Source organism: Rattus norvegicus, chromosome 16 (assembly GCF_021556685.1).
Source record: "Rattus norvegicus strain SHRSP/BbbUtx chromosome 16, alternate assembly SHRSP_T2T, whole genome shotgun sequence".
Lineage (NCBI taxonomy): Eukaryota > Metazoa > Chordata > Mammalia > Rodentia > Muridae > Rattus > Rattus norvegicus.
In genome coordinates this window covers 2,827,845-2,835,082 of record NC_141549.1, presented here as the reverse complement: position 1 = coordinate 2,835,082, position 7,238 = coordinate 2,827,845, and the positions used below count along the sequence as shown (strand labels likewise).

General features: G+C 43.9%; 1 pseudogene; it reads left to right on the top strand.

Moving 5' to 3' along the window:
- The first annotated feature begins 5,577 nt into the window (after nucleotides 1-5,577).
- Nucleotides 5,578-6,295, top strand: Atpsckmt-ps1 (ATP synthase c subunit lysine N-methyltransferase, pseudogene 1; annotated as a pseudogene).
- The last annotated feature ends 943 nt before the right edge of the window (nucleotides 6,296-7,238 follow it).

Genomic DNA, 7,238 nt, shown 5'->3' with positions numbered 1-7,238 from the left:
TCTTTCAGTGTATATTATTCTTATATAGACATTTACATTTTACAACAAGTTTTTACTCTTACAACGTGCTTTAAATTTTTGGGAGTAGCTGCTGATCCAGAAAAGATTCAATATTTCTTTTCAATATTTCAGACATTGGTCAATTAAGAGAAAAAGCTGAAATCTGTGCCATGCATGTTGGCACCCATTTTCCTTTTTGGTTCGGAATGGGACTAAGGCAGTGTCAAGGGAGGAGATTCTCAATTGTTCTTCCAGGTCCTATCCTACTGACCAGTTGCTGGGAACAGGAAGATTCTGCATGGATTATTTGAGTTCCTGGTGTGATCCCCATACCTCTGGATAAAGGCTGATTCCCAATGGAACTCTACAGGCATAAAAGAGACTTTGGCATTACTGCGACAGTCATTGCTGCCATCGCCATTTCAGCCACTCCTGCTGCAGTGGCCGGTGTGGCCATATCTTAATCGGCAGCTGTCACTGGAACTGTGGATACACTCTGGAGAAGTCGCCATGGCATTGACTGTGCAGAATAGCGTTAATATTCAGATTCATTTGGTCATTCTTAATCTCAACCAACAAACTGCTCTCAATTGGACTTTCTCTGGGAAACCCATGTTATATCTTGTTCTGACTTTTATCATTCTATGTGTGTAACCCTGTTAAGGTCCTTAATAGCAACAAGGCTGTTGGATTTAATTGCTTATCTTGATTGCTCACTCTTAGCAGCTGCCCTTGGGCTGTTTTAAGGTACCAACGGATCCAGTCTCAGGCTGAAACCAAACAGGTTTGGTTTTCTTTGGCCGGGAATAATTCATCGGCCCAAATTAGGCTCAGTTTGTACGACAAGTAGTTAGCCAAAGATGGGCAACCTTCTGGGACCATACTCGCCTAAGACAGAAATCCTGAGGCTGGCAGGATTTTCAGAGACGGGAAAGAGTTTTGGAACCCCAAATTGATCCTAAGACAGGCGCTATTTAAAAAAATAAATTAAAATAAAAGAGGGGGAATTGTTAGGCCCTACCTTGGTGTTTCCCTTCCCCCTCGCTGAGCCTTTTAGCCTGCTATAGCAAGAAATTGTTTACAACCTTGGCAGCTGCTCTTAGCCCCTGACTTGGGGCTGGGACTTTCCATGGCACCCTTCCTCCCCACAGAGCTTTCTAGCTTGTTGTTGTTAAGAAGTTGTTTATGCCCCTGATTGGGCCCTGAACTTTCCACCACACAGACTTTTCCTGTTTTCCTGGTTGGGGATTTTCACCTGCCTTGTTTTCTGAGGCTTTTGCCTTCGGTATATAAGGAGATCTCAGTAAAGCCTTGGTGGCACTCTCTGAAAATGGGTGACCCGTGTATGAGTTTTCTTTCAATCCCGCAGACCTACGCCCGATATTCACACACTGGCGTTGTAGGCGCAGACACATTGATTGTAAACAAGCAAGTTAAATGCAAGATTCTGGTCAAGAGGATCAGTGTGCGAATTGAGCACATTAAGCACTCAAAGAGCAGAGACAGCTTCCTGAAGTAGCAGAAGGAGAACGATCAGAAGAAAAAGGAAGCCAAAGAAAAGGGTACCTGGGTTCAGCTTAAGCACCAGCCTGCGCCACCCAGAGAAGCCCACTTTGTGAGGACTAACAGGAAGGAGCCTGAGCTGCTGGAGCCCAGTCCATACGAATTCATGGCCTAATGGACAAAAGGAAATAAAGGACCCGCCCGTACTGAAAAAAAGAAAGAAAGAAAGAAAGAAAGAAAGAAAGAAAGAAAGAAAAGGAAAAAAGAAAAAGACATACTCAAGCAGGGAATAGGAGGGGGTGGAGAGGAGACAGGAGAAGGGTTAACCAAAACAAAGTATGTGTGGTAAAGCTATGTGGAAATGTACAACCTTGTAACCCATGTCAAAAAGCAAAACTAGAGAGGACACTAGGCCACCTGAGGCATGATAGAGCAGAAAGTTAAAGGTTTAAGTGGAGCTGGAGACACAAAAGTGGGAAAATGAGGGGAAGGGAGGGTTAGCCCAAACTAGAGATGTATTTAGAAGTCTTATGAAGTCCCACTAATCTGTAAAAACAGGAGTTTGAACAGAAGTCCTATGCATGGGGAGACAATAGTTTCCCAGAAGAGATGAATTTCTCAATGAAACCTTCAGTGTGGCTATGGGTCGTAAAAATATCCCTCTGAGTTATTGGTCATAGAGGCTCCAGAAGAACAGCTATTGCTCTTGTTCTTGGTTTCCTGTCATAACTAGATGATAACTCCCCCTCCCCATTGCTGAAGATACCACACATCTGGTTGCAGGACCTAGTGATGTCAATACTGGACTGATCAGAAAACTCTCTCCTTGCTGGCTAGATTTCATTGGGCAAGGAGATGGCTATGCAGAACTATGGGTTCTATGCTATGCAGAAGGTGCTATGGGGGAGAAATGATCTTACCCAGTGCTGGACCACTAATGTTAAAATAGTAACATGCTAGGTAAGATGTGCCCACTGGTGCAATAGTGGCATATATGCTATAGGAGTAACCAAACACTTTCTGATTTTTTTCCACAGGAGAGAATGTATGCCTTATACCGTAAGGAGAGCATGGAATGTCAGTTTGAATTACTACTTGCTATACAGTTGGTGGACCTGTTTGGACAAGCTTAGGAGGTATACTCTTGGTGGAGGAAGTGTGTCACTGGGGCGTTTGTTTTAAGAATTTAAAGAGTTGCCTTATTTCAAGTTTGCGGATTCTGCTTCCCACTTGTGGTCTGAGATGTAAGCTCTCGCCTATTCCCTCCTCCAGGACTGGTGTTTGCTGCAACACTTCCCCTCCATGATGGTGATAGGTTTTGCCTTTCTTAGGGTTTCTATACCTGTGATGAGACACCACAGCCAAAACCAACCCAAGGAGGAAAGGATTTGTTTGATTTACACCACCACATCCCTGTTCATCACTGAAGGAAGTCAGAACAGGAACTCAAACAGGGAAAAAAGTTGGAGGCAGAAGCTGATGCAGAGGCCATGGAGGGGTGCTGCTTACTGCCTGACTTCTCATGGTTTGCTTTCTTATAAAACCCAGAACTATCATCCTAGGGGTAGCACCATACATGATAAGCTGGGCCTTCCCCCCATCAACCACTAATTAAGAAAATGCCTCATAACCTGATTTTATGGAAGTATTTTCTTGATTTTGGTTTTCTTCTTTCAGATACCTCCAGATTATGTCAGGTTGACAAAAAACAAAAACACAAACAAGCAGACAAACAAACTACCCAGCATAGACTCTTATCTCTCTAGAGCCATAAGTCTATAGTAAACCATTTCTCTAATGGGTTGCTTCAGCCCTGGTGCTCTATCATGGTGATACAAAGGCAATAAGTGTATATGGTGGGGCAGTTTGCATGAGAAGAGCTCCCATAGGCTCTTGTTTTTAGATACATGGTCCCCACTTGATAGAACTATTTAGAAAGATTAGGAGCTGTGGCCCTGTTGAAGGGGGTGTATCAAAGGCAGACTTGTGGGGTTTTAAAAGACTCAGCAGATTTTCTGTGTTCTCTCCCCGATCTGCTACTTGTGGAATTGTTGAGATCTCAGCTATTAGTGCCACCACGGTTGCTCTGCCATCATAGACTCTAACTCCCTCAAACTGTAAGTCCCAATTCAACACTTCCTTTCATAAGTTGCCTTGGTCAGCATGCTTTGTCACAGTAGAAAAGTAACTAAGACACGAGGCTAGGGAAGTCATAGGCCCTAGGATGGACTGTATTGTTATTTGTTAAGGGCTTATTGTCAAACTGCCTTCTAAATATTTATGTTTATACCCATAGATTCATGCTTCTTTTGACCTTAAATAGAGAAGCCTCTTTCTGTAGTAGTTAATGCTTAATGTAGAAATCTGTTCAAAATGCCCAGAGTAAGTTTATCCATACATGGAACATCTGCATTGCCCTCCCTCTCCCAACAAGGATCAGGGAACATCCTAGGAGAGGGAACAAAATATAAAAGTTACAGGGTGGTAGGCTGGAGAGATGGCTCAGTGGTTAGGAGCACTGACTGCTCTTCCAGAAGTCCTGAGTTCAATTCCCAGCAACCACATGGTGACTCACAACCATCTGGAATGGGATCTGATGCCCTCTTCTGGTGTATCTGAAGCTAAAATTAATATTTTTTTAAAAAAAAAAGCTGGAGTATTGGGAGGCATGCTATGAAATGCTGTCTGAACATGACTAAACTCACAGCCGCTGTGGTTACCTGCACAAGATCAAGCCAGAATCTGTTGAGGAGTCCTTGACATCAATAGGATTAAAATATGTAACTTGTAAGTCTAGTAACTAGTAACACTCATCTAATGTTGTTTTAAGGATGATAATATAGAATTAAAGGCAGGGGGAAAATAGCATCTGTAAAGCCAAAACCCACGAGACACATAAAGATGCAAATGTGTTCATCTTTATGATCAAAAATATTCAAGACATTTGTAAAAAGATTCAAATGAAATTATATTCATTATTCACTGACAGAAAGACTATATATACACCATAAAGGTTTCAGTTCATCAACATGATTTCAATTAAAGACTTTGATGAGCTGATATTACAATACAGAGAGAAGAGAGAAAGACCTTCCCAGACATAAAGCCTCACCTGGACATCAAGATTTGCTTGAAAACTTAAATTGTCCATCATCAAGACAATGAGGCACTGCATAGATTATGCAAGACATAGTATACTTTATGGGAGCAAACTGTGTTCCACATAGATCAAATCTCAATGCATGATAAAATGGCTTTGAAGTTCACTAAAATCCAGAGTCACACTATACATCAAAAATGAAAAACAACTGGACCAAAGATTCTAATATGAAACCCTGACTTGGAAACTTCCTACAAGGTGAGACACTATATAGAACCAATAGAAGAAATGTTTATGCCTTTCACTGGGCTTAAAGCATGAGCCTGTACTAATGAATACGTGATGAAGAAGGTGAAAGATGGTGGTGTGATGGTGGGTGCCTGCACACCCAGCACTTGGCAGATGAATCAGTTCAAGGTCATTTTCAGCTAATATTGAGTTCAAGGTCAGCCTGGGTACATGAGACCCTGCCTGAAGGAGAAGGGGGAGGGGGAGAAGGAGGGAGGGGGGAAGGGGGAGGAGGAGGAAGAGGAAGGAGAGAGGGAGGAGGAGAGGGAGGAGGAGAAAGAGGAGGAGGGAGAGAGGGAGGAGAGGGAGGGGAAGAAAAGAGGGAGGGAACAAATAGGTATGTTACCACAACATAACACTTAGACGAATGAGCGAGGAAGATTACTTAGCAGAAACCTGCTCTACACAGCAAGATCTCATCTCAAAAAACAAGGACACCCCAAGACATTGGAAGTGCCAATACCATGGGATATTTGCCAAGAAAAGCTGCAGGCATGGGGGTGAATGGGCCTAAGATAGGATCAAGAGTTACCTAGGATACAAATTTATGGGCAAGTCTGTAAGTGTGGTTTTAGACTAGGTGAGTTGAGGTGGATGGCCCAACTAAGTACCATTCCATGGGTTCTGGGTCTTACTAAAAAGGAGAAAGGGGCTCCCCAGAAGTTTCACGCGATGGAGAGAGGAGAATGCCTGAGGAAAAGCAGTCGGCCCGTGTTCTTCCTACAAGTCCGGAATCTGACAATTCTGACAAGCGATTGGGGGTTCTTGACTGCTGGGGTCACTGGAGGTGCACTGGTGACAGTGTATGCTGTGACCACGCTGTTTTTCACGCCGTTTTTCACTCCGGCCCTTCGGAAAGTTTGCCATTTGTGCCTGCAACTTTGGAGCAGGTTGAAATCGTTGTCAAGATGTTGCGGCACAGAAGTCCCCTGGTGGACATTGGCAGTGGTGATGGACGATTGCGATTGCAGCTGCAAAGGAAGGCTTCCCAGCCGTGAGGTATGAACTGAGTCCGTGGCTGGGTTCAGTACTCCAGCTACCGTACCCGGAGGGCAGCCGTGCATGGCTCCGCCAAGTTTTATATTTCAGACCTATGGAAGGTCACCTTTGCACAGTACTCCAATGTCGTTATTCTTGATGTGCCCCAGGTGATGTCACAGCTGGAGAAGAAGCTTGAGCTTGAACTTGAGGACGGTGCTAGAGTTACTGCCTGTCGGTTCCCTTCACCCACACTGGACTCCAGACCACACCACTGGAGAGGGCATCAACATCATGGGACTGTACGGCATGAGTGTTCGTTGACGGCCCGATTGTGAGCGGATCGGCCAGTAGAACCCCACGGAGACAGCCGAGCCAAGGGCTTCTTCATCCGAGACCCAGAGCAAGCTCCTTGACATTGAATGACAAGTCACAGCTGCTCCCCTTTTCTTCTTGAGAAAATGAACAGAAGCTCAGAGAAACATTTAAGTTTAAACCCTGCTGCTTTTTAAAGGGCAATTTCACACAGCCTGGGTTGGCCTTGCACTTCTGATCCTTCCACTTCTGATCATTCCACCCAGTGAAATGTGCTCTTAGTGGAACATTCTGGATGGGCTCACTACCTTTGCATTCACTGGGGTGCATGAACATATAAGTAAGGGACAATCTGTGGGTCAGAAGGCTGTCATCTCAGCAGCACGGTTTGATAGCTTGGGTGAAGAGGACGGGGCACTTACACAAACTGCATTTTTTTTCTCCTTTCTGGAGTTTGCAGTTAAATTTACTTTCTAAAAGATTCAGAGAGTGACATTTACATTTTATAATACTTACAAGGAACGCTGGTGGTTCACTATACTCCACTGATTGAATATGTACATGCACAACTGTGTGTAAATGGACTATGTAATATGCACATGTTTCAACATTGGGGAAATTGTGATAAATTGCGTGTGGCATTAAAAAAAACGAAAAAGGGAACAAACACTACTAGCCCCTGATCGTGTGTGTGTGTGTGTGTGTGTGTGTATGTGTGTGTGTAGTGACTGTGCACACAATGGCCTACTGCCTCAAGTGTCTCCCTTCTCCAGCACATGAACAATATCCTCAAACTGTGAACCAAAATAATAAACCCTTTCTTTATGTTGTTCTTGTCAGGAATTTCACCACAGTGATGAGAAAAGTAATACAAACACACACACACACACACACACATACACACATACACACACTACACACACATGCACACCAAGTGAAGCTAAACTCAACAGATAGGGACTCGTTTGTCTGGCAGAAGAAACAACACGACAGGACAACACTCAGACTGTTCAATTACTGTCATTGCTCTTATCCAAGTCGACATGAAACAGAG